The sequence below is a fragment of the Silene latifolia genome, chromosome 2 (genome assembly GCF_048544455.1).
Source record: "Silene latifolia isolate original U9 population chromosome 2, ASM4854445v1, whole genome shotgun sequence".
Taxonomy (NCBI): Eukaryota; Viridiplantae; Streptophyta; class Magnoliopsida; order Caryophyllales; family Caryophyllaceae; genus Silene; species Silene latifolia.
The window spans coordinates 139,990,688-139,999,753 of record NC_133527.1 but is presented as its reverse complement, the minus strand read 5'-3'; the positions used below and the strand labels follow the sequence as shown (position 1 = coordinate 139,999,753).

At 40.5% G+C, this 9,066-nt stretch overlaps 1 long non-coding RNA gene across 1 annotated transcript; it reads right to left on the bottom strand.

Moving 5' to 3' along the window:
• Positions 1-647: 647 nt before the first annotated feature.
• LOC141643034 (uncharacterized) lies at positions 648-4,517 on the bottom strand. Its single transcript, XR_012543594.1, has 3 exons — positions 4,257-4,517; positions 4,035-4,162; positions 648-1,112 (listed from the first exon to the last, which is right to left on the bottom strand). It is a non-coding gene; the product is annotated as an uncharacterized LOC141643034 (long non-coding RNA).
• Between the last annotated feature and the right edge of the window lie 4,549 nt (positions 4,518-9,066).

The window sequence follows — 9,066 nt, the reverse complement described above, 5'->3', positions numbered from 1 at the left end:
ACAATGCATTTTATATAGTTTTTATAGGTTATTAATTTTCTAAGGTACTAGTATTGGTGACCGGCTTCGCCCGGGTTACCTCTATTTACCATTAATTTTTTTTTTCATTACATAAAATTACTTCAAGTTGCATAACCCATAAATTTATCATTAATAAATTTTTCTATGACATATCCTAAAATTACAATGAAATAAATTTTGAGACAAATTCACTACTCCCGCTATTAATATTTTACTCTTATTAAGAAAACATTAGTAATAACATTTCACTACTTGACCGTAATTATTGTTACTTTCACTACTCCCAATGTAATTATTGTTACTGTCACTACTACCTCATTAATATTGATTATTTCAGTACTCTGAAAAAATTATAAATGCACCCAATAGCCAACTCAATTAGATATTTTATATAATTGTTTGATAATACTTACTTCGTATGCTAATCCAGGTCAACCATGTCTGATCCTTTCAAGGCAAAAACTATCAAAGATCACCAGAAAACAATAGAGCTGACCGCAATCCGCGTTATAGGTGTTTGTTTAATTGTTTTAATAATTGTAATTACATATCTTATTTATAGATATTTAAATCGTCCACCACTTAGACTAAAAGAAAAAATATACGCTAAATTCATGATTGACAAATATGTCGTCGCGGATACAGAACATACCGAATCAGAAGAAGAATGTCATATATGTTTCGATAATTACGTAAACGGGGAAGAGATTTGTACTCTTCCCGTTTGTAAACACTATTTTCATAAAAAATGTACAGATATATGGTTTAGGCTACGTAATTACTGTCCGTAAACGTCAAATGTGATGATGCAAAAGGTTTCTAAAACTGCAATAAATAGCACTACGTAATTAGAGCTGAGCTCACTGAGAACTTGATAAGCGGGAAACTTGAAAAGATGCGAGCCTTATATCCCACAAACAAAGATCTAGCTGAAGCTAACAGGATCACAGACCACCCACCCAGTAACATCACAATTATTACACAACCGTTGGGTGTTGCCAAATAAAAAATGGTTTCACCTCCATTTACTGCGTTTGAAACCCATCTTCAAGGTTCTGGTTTAGATGCATGCATCGACGCAAGTCTTACCCCTGGCAAATATTACATAATCTGTTAATCATAGTAGTATGTTACAAATTAAAAACCTGGTAGAGATGCAGCTATGACATTCTAGTTATAAACTGGTAGAGATGTTACAAATATTACATTGCACACACGACATAACTCTAGTTAAGATTCGGTTAAAGACGGGTCTTATAAGCACAGATTAAACTGAAATAATAACACTGAAAATGAAATTAAAATCATCAAATATCCTGCTGCTATCTAAAGTTAAAGAATGCAAAAAGAGAGGTAGAGTGATGAGATGAAATCAAACAAAAATTAGGGTTTAGATGACGTTTACCATTGACACCACCGGCATAGTTGATACCCAAGTGAGTTTTATTTGACCCGTTATAAATTAGAATTTATGATCAAAATTAGGGTTTGTAAGGGGAAGTGGACATTGTAGGGAAGTGGAAAAGGACCAAAAGGTGGAAAGATGAATTATAGAGAGTTCCAGGGTGAGCTTACCCATTTTTTTACCCAAATTTTATCTCCTATTTAGTTGATTTAATAACCCGAGTTAGCTTTATTCAGTCATTTTAGGAATAATTAATAAATGAGTTGATTAGTTTTAAAAAATATAATTTCATACTATTTTGCGGGATTTTGGTACTGCTTCTATTTATTTTGTCGTGTAGGTACCAAGTTACTTGAGAACAAGAACAGTGTGGAAAGCTTGTCAAGAGTCGAGACGGGACAAAGGACGTAAAGAAATGAAGATGTGGCCCATCAAACTCCTACGAGCACCTGCATCTATTCATTTTCAAGAGGCTGGAATCTGGATTGTTCCTTTTTCTGGAAGTGCAAGCCCATAATATTGTCATGCACTATCCCTTTACTCATGAATTTGGTTTGGTAAAAAGACCGAAAAAGAATAGTCCATCTTTTGACTTTTTAGTAGGGTTGAGTATCGGTCCCAAGACCATACCGAACCGGACCAAACCGGATCGGACCGAAAACCGAAAATAAAAATTTAGTGGACCGAAGACCGGATCTGAAACTTTTGGTCTTGGACAGGACCAAACCCGAAATATTTGGTCCGGTCGGGTCTTGGACCGAAATGGACCTAAAAATAGTTTTTTTTCACTACTTTGTGTACGATAACTACATTTTAATTAATTAGACGATTCTTTTTATGAAGATCATTGACAATACTAATTTATACAATAATGTCTTTTGAAGATAAAATATTAATTTGATTCATAATATTTTAATGATTATTCTTAAAAAAAACATGAAATTTGGTCCATTCGGTCCGGACCTAAATTAACCGGTCTTGGACCGGACTGGACCGAAGACCGAAACTTGAAAAAATGAGGACCGAGGACCGGACCAAAGTAATTCGGTCCGGGCTTGGTCAAGACCATATGGTCTAGTTGGTCCATTTTTCCTGTCCGGACCTAAATTTGCTCACCCTACCTTTTAGTGAAATTGGCAGTAGATAGGAAAAAGAGGGAGGCAGCTCTTCAATTGAGTGTCGATCTGGACAGAGAGCACGAAAAGAAACGGAGAGCAGTGGCAGTAGTCTTAGGGTAGTTTTCAGTTTTGTTTTTCCAAACAATCAAAAACCCCTCCTTTATGTACATTTCTTAGTTTAATTTTAGTTAATATTTGTACTTTACAACAATTGTAAGATGGATTTGTCACTTAGTTCTTACTCCTTAATTCAAATTGGTAACTAATTTTTCCTCCATTTTATTTTGTCTGAAGTTATTATTTATTATGCAATTAGGTAGTCAAGGTTTCCATTTTTATTACTATTGTCATATTTAATGTTATACTTAGAGTTGTGGGTAGTATGTTTAGTCTTAATTCATTCATGTTAGGTCATTAGATTAGTTTAAAGTTACAAACTTTATTATTAAATTATGCTCAATTTTATGTTTAGAGTAATTATAAATATGTCTTGTGTTAGCTTAAGTATGAGTAGTGAGTAGTCTTTCACTAGGATTCGATTAAACCTCGACATGTGTAAGTTACTTGATTAAATCCCTTTTGTAGACACCTCAAAATAGGGGCTAGCTTTCTTAAGCTAGGGGAAGTGAAGTGCGACATCAGACGACAAAGATTCACTCTACGACCATTTAGAAACTCGTCTAAACGACTGGTAATACCCATATAGTCTCTGAAATCCTTTCTCAGCTCGTCATCAAGGTTAGGAAGGGCAGGAGGAGACTGAACAGATAATCCTAGGATGGCACTAAATTCTTCCGTCATGGGACAAATCTCACGCTCGCCAAAGCGGAATACGTAAACTTCAGGATGCCAAAATAAAGCAGCAGCACGTAAAAAATCCCAGGAGATCTTAACTTGCTTCAGTGATAGCAGCAAGGGTCCTAGCTGAACACCAATGACGTAGTCCTTTTCAGTTTTCATCCTTCGTGAGGTTGTCAACCCATAATTTTAGAGCGTTTTCAAAATTTTGAGACATTATGAGTGAAGAAAAATTTTCAAGATGGAAAAGTTTTAAGCGCATTTCCATATTTCCAATGGAGCCAAAGATTCATTACTCTTTGGTTTTGGATTATGATGGAATAAAGCAAAATGGCTCACTAAAGTGGCTGCGCTTCTTGCTCTTCCTAGATCATGCTCAATGGCACGTTTTGAAAAATTTTAACAGGGCTAGTAATGAGATGTGTCACATTTCTATGGTGTATATTTACAGAAAAAAATGCATTGTCAATTAGCTAGTGTTTGTTTTGGTTGTCGAAGGACATAGGGCATTAGCATACTTTATTGTCAGCATACGTTGGGAAAAATGCATTATTCGAGTCATGCATCAGTATCACCATTTGTCTCATAATTTATCATGCATCATAATCGTATTATCAAGCACACAACTTGACCAGTAAATGAAAAAAAAAAAACAAAGCAAAATCAGTGGATAAAGAGACGGAAATACTCACAGCTTGATCGAAGCTGGTACAAAGAAATCTGGTCAGGTGTGACAGCCAAGCTAAGGGGTTCGACGGTGCTCCATCATCAGTCATCCGATCGCTAATCGGGGGTTCAGACGATGGCTACCACGGCACATCTGCTGCCAATTATGTCCCACATTAGGATAGTACACTTGAACAATATAAATTCGAAATCAATCGACAAAATAAAAAAAAAGAGGAAGCGCTTACTTCGACGGGGCTCCTTCATCAGTCATCAATCGGGGGCTCGGGGGCTCAGGTGGAGCCAAAGAATGACGGTGCTCCGTCATCAATCAAATTGTCCCCAGTCGACATGCATACGACGGCCATGGGACAAATAGCGGTTGGTTTTATTCCATATCAGGAGCGTCGTATTGATTGGATCTGCTCCTCCCCATAGGCGAATTGAAAAAGCAGTTGAGAAACAAAGGAATTCAAAGAAGATCAATTAGGGAAAGTGAACGTTTGGTCGGTCGGATATGAAAGAAAGCCAAATAGTGTACAAAACCCACGAAGTGGATAAGATTGGTCCGCTAATTATTTCTCTGTCTTTTGTTTTGCCACTTTCAAATTCGAGCTTCTAAATTAAATTTTACGTTCTTATATCATTTTACGAGTTAAATTTTTTGGTCAAAAAGAAGCGGGAAACAAGCCCAAATACAACTAAATGAAAACAAAACAGAACAAAGAACAAAACAAACAAACAACTAAACAGCCACCACTCGAGGCCAAGCAACACCACCCGCATCCTCTTGCATCAAACGGAAAAGCTGGCTCGGGACATTCGAAAGATCAAACCTCCGAAGCTGAATGTCTTGTGACACACCCAAGTTCGCTAACCAATCCGCACACTTGTTAGCTTCCCGATACACATGGACCATCTTCACCTCCCAATGCGTATCATCCATGAACGATTTGCAAATTCGGATTAAATGAGAGTGAGCCGTAGGCAATAAATGATCAGCCATCATAAAATGCTCCACAACACGTGAATCCGACTGAATTATAAGCCGAGGTATCCTTCGCTCCAAAGCCAAAAGCAATCCCCTCCGAAGAGCCATAATCTCAGCTCTCGTAACAGTAGCCACCCCCAAACGCTCCGCAAAAGCTAGAACCATTTGTCCTGACGAATCCCGAATAACGCCACCCGCCCCCGACAGACCCGGGTTGCCCTTAGAAGCTCCATCAACATTTAGAACTAACCAGTCCACTGGTGGAGCAATCCACCTGATAAACAACTCCAAATGCCTCTGTTTCTTAGGGTGAACACAAATATCCATGGATTCTTTTGCATTTGAGACTTCCCAGACCCGCTGCATGACAAATGTGTGCAAATTTGTCGGAATTAGTTCCTCCCTATTGAAAACACGACAGTTCCTCCACCTCCATATCCACCACACCGTCACCGCGAAACAGGTCAGCCAGCTCTCCAGTCCCCTGACACACCCCTTGGATAAATTCAAGATCACCCAATCTCGTAAAGAAGTTGTACCCATGAATTCTTGAGTCTTGGCAAAGGCGAAGTAACTCCACACTGCTCTAGCTTTAGGACAATCTCGCAACAAATGGAGGGAAGATTCCTCTATGTCGCTGCAAACCCCGCAACAAGGGTCCTCAGTAAAACCTCTCCTAGCTCGGTTCGTATTGGACATGATCCTATCATGTAGAAGGAGCCAAAGAAACAACCGCATTTTTTGAGATGCCCATGTCTTCCACGGTAGTCTCCAAAACGGTTCTGAGTTCTCCGTCGGCGTATCCCGAATAACGCGGATAGCAGACTTAATGGAGAAAAAACCCGATGATGTCTCTGCCCAATAAAAACCATCCTTATTCTCGTGACCTGGTAGTACCTCGTACGAGGCAATTGTTTGAAGAATTTCAGTCGAGAAGTAGTCCGCAAAAACCTCCCATTTCCATCCCGACTCCTCCTCCCACATGTCCGCGACAGAAGCATCAATTAATGACGGTGGGATAGATAACGGAGTATATTGATCCAGTGGTAAACTTGTTGCCCAGGCATGCCTCCAAAACAGTGTATCTTTACCATTACCTACAGCTGATCCAGTTCCCTTCTTAAGAACATCCACGGCCTCAACTATCCCCTTCCATGCATTTGAGCTCACTTGCTTTGCTTTGAACATATCGATATCGCATCGCCCTTTGCAATATTTATGGCGCAGAACTCGAGCCCACAGAGAATTCGGTTCTGTAAGAACCCTCCAACCTAGTTTAGCCATAAAAGCAACATTCACTTGTCTCATCGAACGAATTCCGAGACCCCCATTCTCCTTTTCATTGGTGACCATATCCCAAGAGACTAAACTTAATCCCCTGGTATCCCGATCCTCTCCCCACAGAAACCGACGGGCTTTCTTATCAAGATCATCACATATGGAGCGTGGCATTCTAACCGTCTGCATCGCATACGACGGTATGGCTGACATCGTGGACTGTATCAAGGTTGCGCGGCCTGCCAAGGATATGGTTTTGGCTTTCCACCCAGATAAACGCTTATCCACCCGCTGTGAAATGAATTCAAAGGACTCCTTCGTGACTCTACCATTAAAAGTTGGGATACTTAAATACATGCCCAGATTATCAGTGGGTTCTATGTCTAACTCAGAGGCAATTTCATTAATCTCATCCTCATTTACATTTGGAGAGAAAAGCACCCTCGATTTTTCAACACTAACTTTCTGCCCCGATGCTTGACAAAAAATATTCAAACAACGATTAATTTCTTGAGCCTGCTGTAGCGATGCTTCTCCAAACAAAATGATATCATCCGCAAAGAACAGATGGGTTAACACCAGACCTCCTTTGCTCAGTTGAAAACCCTTCCAATCACCTCTACCCACGGCTAAATCAATTAATTGACTTAGCTTCTCCATGCAAATAGTAAAAAGATAGGGTGATAAAGGATCCCCTTGACGAATACCCCTCGTCGGCCCAAAAACCTCCGTTCGCTCCCCGTTCCAAAGGACGCTCAGGGACGCAGACTTAATGCAAGTCATAATAGAATGTACCATTTGTGACGGAAGACCCATGTCCCCTAATGTGTGCTGGATGAAAGGCCATTCTAACTTGTCATAGGCCTTCTCAAGATCCAACTTAATCGCCATGACCCCCTTCTTACCTTTTTTTTAGAGCGCATCGAGTGTAAAGCCTCTTGCACAATAATCACATTATCTGTAATCTGCCTTCTAGGTACAAAGCTTGTTTGCACCGGACTGATCAACACAGGAAGAATAGGCTTGAGCCGATTAACTATCATCTTCGTCACAATCTTATACGAGACATTACAAAGTCCTATGGGACGGAACTGAGTAACCTTCTGCGGATGACCAGTTTTAGGAATTAGCGAGATAAATGTTTCTCCCAAGCTAGGCGGATAAATAGCTTCATTGAGCACCCCCAGAATCATACGACACAAGCTAGGTGATACAATCTCCCATTGCGACTGATAGAACAAAGCTTGAAAACCATCCGGGCCCGGAGCTTTGAAGGGGGACATTTGGTTCAGAGCGCACTTGACATCAGTTAAGGAATAAGCCCGGCTCAACTTACGCTGTTCCTCCACTGTTAAACGAGGGAAGCATCCAGTATTAATACGAGAAAAATCACACGGAATAGTCGGTCCTGCAAACACAGATTTGAAATGCTCAATAACCATGGTTTTGACCAAATTAGCATCCCACACCCAATTTCCCATATCATCTTGAAGAGCATCAATACGGTTGTACTTCCTTCTAATAATGGTGCTCAGATGGAAAAAACGTGTGTTTCTATCCCCATCACAAATCGCCTCCATTCTTGATTTTTGAAACCATAAAAGCTCCTCTTGTCTTAAGACATCATCTAGTTGGCTCTTCAATTTAAGTTCAAACTTAAATAGATAATCAGGTCCACCGCTCTTCAACCGTTTCTGAACACCCAGCAGCCTACGCTCCAGGCTCTTCTTCTTCTCAAAAATATTCCGAAAAATATTTTTATTCCACAGCTGCAATTGGTCGGCAAATTCATGAATAAATGGAATTAAAGGTTGCTCGTTTTTCCAATTTTGTTCCACAAATTCCGAGAATTTATTATGGCACAACCAAGCAGCTTGAAAACGGAATGGGCGCAGGACACTAGGAATAGGTGCAAAACCGTTCGTGCTAACCACAATTGGGCAGTGATCAGATTGGTTCTGGACCAGGTGTCTCAACGAGCCCTCTTCGAACATTATCCGCCAATCGGAGTTACACATTGCTCTATCTAGTCGAGCCCACTTCCGAGTTGCAGCCGAATGTCCTCTAGACCAGGTATAGTCAGGTCCCGAGTAATCAAGGTCAATCCAATTGTTACTCTCGCACCAGGCGTTAAACTTGTTGCATCTCCTTCGCATACCATCCCCATCGCCGTTCCGCTCATGAAGATAGCGGGTGTCGTTAAAATCACCCATCAACAACCACGGCTTATTATGCGTTCTGGCAAAATTTTCCAGCTCCACCCATAACTCTTCTTTCTTAATTGAGTCCGGACTAGCATACACAACCGTGTAATACCAAGGTAACTCACCTACTCGAGATATCTCAACCGTAATATGTTGTGCATGGTGAATAATTGGCAACACATTAACCTCCTCCGGTTTCCAAAATAGCCAAATACCACCACTAAACCCTTCAGCCTCTACTCGCGTTTTGCCCCCAAAATGAATGCGGTCGCAAACTCGCTGAGCTGCATCTCCACTTATGTGGGTTTCAACCAACGCTAAGACATGTGGCTTATTAATTCGGATCACCTCCTGCAGCATAGTCATGAATTCACGACTACCTGCACCTTGAACGTTCCACGTTAACAAGCTAATAGCTCGTTGCCGGGTTAAATGATTTGGGAATCTATCCATTAAATTAACAGGGATAAAAGGAATCGAGGACAAAAAAGCCTCAGACAGACGCCATAGTGTTCTCATCACCAGCGGGGTGATTCTCACTTCCAGGTGCAACTCTGGGGCCACTAACCTTGAGTCTAGGTTAAA